Here is a 2,984-nt window from a genome sequence, read left to right as displayed (position 1 = left end):
TCTCCGTAATGCGGTAAACAAATGGCTTCGTATTGAATGTTGGACCAGCTGAATCGCAAATTGTGTCAGCTTTTTCTCTCATTCCGGTTCAAACAAATATTTGTACTGACAGATGAAATTGAAGCGTTTAGCAATGTCCTTAGGCCAAATTAGTTCTCGCCATAATCCTCTTTGATACTATGACCTTTCTGTTGAAGATCTTACTAGAAATATCCCTCATTTGCCTTTAAGAATGTGACGTGCAAAAGCGCACGTGCTAAGATTACCAATCATTACAACAGAACAAAGAAATGAGCTTAGGCATCAACTGTGAAATGAACAGAGAGTATTCTGAACTCAGTCAAATGTTCTGGTAGGGCTCAAATTAAAAAAAAATGCAATCAATTGAAATTTTAAACTCTAACCAACTCATTCTTGAACCCAGTTTCTGGGATAGCCTTAATCCAATAAAAAAATAATTAGACGGATGGAGAAAAAACTCAAATGGGGCTTATTTATCTTTTATTAAGTAAGTACCGCAAGAGGTGGTTAATATGACATTTCCGCGCGTTGTTTGCAATGTGACCGATGACCAAATTCTTCATTCTCCCAACTACCTCCTATAAATTAAGGACAGGTCATCATTTGTCGCCGTGAGGGGGAGAAGGGGACGGAGGACTTTTTGGGGGGGATCGCATCGTAGGGGGAACGGGGGGGGGTATCAGTCTTCGCTAACAGAGTGTAAAGGGGAACTATTAGAAATTGACTTCCAACTAACTGCCCATGAGGAAGGGGGGGGGGGGTGTGTCGTTAGAATAATACAGAGCCTTCTTAGCTTATGTGGGGATCAGGAAAATTTTATCTTGACACCAACAAATTCCTCCCCCGCTGGCGATAAATCATGATCGATGTTCAATATCAGTGAGTCCCACAACGCTTTTTCTTAACCAATATCTTTGCGCAGTAGAAGACTAAATTGATTGGTACAACTAAGATTTTGCCCGTCTTTACAAGATGCATTTTCTTTGATGTTTTGCCACAACTTCTGATAGAGACAAAACGAGGAAGATTGCATGCTTCGTGAGTGAAACAAAGCCACAAACGCGGTACAGAGCTGCGTTAAAAACAAATACAACTGCAAATAGTTGCAAACAGTTCTATGCCATAATTTGTTCTGCCAGCAGTATTACATAACCTGTAACTTCCCTTCAGTTGTACTGAGATTAAAATGCCGGGTTGTGTTATTTGTGCGATCATTTGCTAATTTTATCGCCGGTTTTACTTTATCAGTACCTGATTATTGCTTGACGGCCAATACGTCCTCACTGAAGACTGATGTGAACTCGTTGAACGCCGGCCTTGATAACCGCTGTTTAAATAACGACCATTAGACTATCAGATCATTGTTTCAGTATTGACTCGCATGTGAAACATGCAAACCAGAGGATATCAAAAGCCATTAGCAGACCAAAGGTCACTATTTGATGGATATCTAAAATTTTCCTTCCCCACTTAAATTTCTTCTGTGACATTGGTCTCTTAAATAAACTACTGTATCAGGTAACAAATCCTCACTTTGGCAAGCCGCTAGAAACCGTAGGAAGTTATGAAGCAATTTGTCTGCTTCTGGCCCGGTTTGTCAGACAAAATCCACATCTTTAGAAACATGTCTACAGGAAGTCTAGGAGATATTTTGAATGGTTTGAAGATAGAAAATAGACTTATTCCTTCTGAATTTTCTTGTCAAAGAGCCATGACTCAATATAGGTTAGTTACTACGCATGCTGTTGTTTCCTATAATACTTTAAATTTCTCTCCTTCGTCCTTACAAATAAATTTTTTTATGTTCACCAAAATTTTGCTAAGTTTCCGGCTCCGCTCTAAGAAGTTCTCGCCTTACCGCCATTTATCCCCCAAATCTACTCATAGAAAGGAGATTTTCCTTCCTCAGAGCTCCCGTCTTTTAAATCTAGACCATGGTCTTTATGGCATCAAAAGGCCCTTAGCTACGCAAGATATAAGACAACCAGCGACAGTTGTCCGAGAAGGGTCAGGTTGCATAAAAGCCGGAAATGTTCTTCTAAGCTTAGGTAGAAACCAGTGTTTCCCCGCTCTCTAAAAAAAATTCGTAAGCTTTAAACAGCTCTCTCGCGTTACAAAGTGTTCCTTGTATCCTGATGAAAAAGCCCTCTTTCCACTGTCGCTAAAAGCTACTCAATAGGTAACTTGTGAGAGAATTAAAAACATACGAGAAGCTTGTTTTAAACCCCAGACTTAAATTCCTTTAAGACAAGTTTAAGACATTACTCGAGAATTACTATAAGTGGGCAGGAGAGGGTTTAAGTTTTATGCGACCTAAATCGGAATTCACCGGATAATGTCTCTTGAACTTAATACCACAGAGCCGGAAGAGAAAGGGAACACTTTTCATAGGAAATATAGACGACAAAAGAATGGTAAAGAAGTAGTTTTCCTAATAATTGATTAAAAATCGGCGATAAAAACCCCTAGGGCATAAAAAATGCGATAGTAACCTCGGCTCCAGGACGTTTTTCATTTTAAATGAATGGAGTTAAAGGCGCCTTAGAAGCTAGATCGATGAGGTAAAGATTGCAGGGTACGCTGGGAAGGATGAGATTACGCTGGGAGGAAAAAAAATAAAGATCAAGTTTTTGCTGGAAGATCAGAAAAAAAAAAGTTTAGTTGAAAGGTCAAGAGTGCATTTCACCGCAGCATACCGCAAAGGTTTTTTTTAAAGATATCTGAACGTGATTTAAAAAAAAAAAAAATTTTAAAACAATTTAAGTAATTGTTTTTCCAGTCAGAGTTGATTGAGAAAATCATCAATAAAAAATTAAGAGACAGGGCATTTTCAAGAAATCTAGAAGAACATGTTAATTTTTTTCCCGACATCTTAAAGCTAAGAATGGAATGTAGATTTGTGCAAGGTGTTCCAAATATCAACAAAACCAATTTCGGAACATGATGGCATTTTCGGATTGCTC

This window comes from Pocillopora verrucosa, chromosome 10 (genome assembly GCF_036669915.1).
Source record: "Pocillopora verrucosa isolate sample1 chromosome 10, ASM3666991v2, whole genome shotgun sequence".
Lineage (NCBI taxonomy): Eukaryota > Metazoa > Cnidaria > Anthozoa > Scleractinia > Pocilloporidae > Pocillopora > Pocillopora verrucosa.
The sequence above is the reverse complement of the archived record's forward strand: the minus strand, read 5'-3'. Positions refer to the sequence as shown.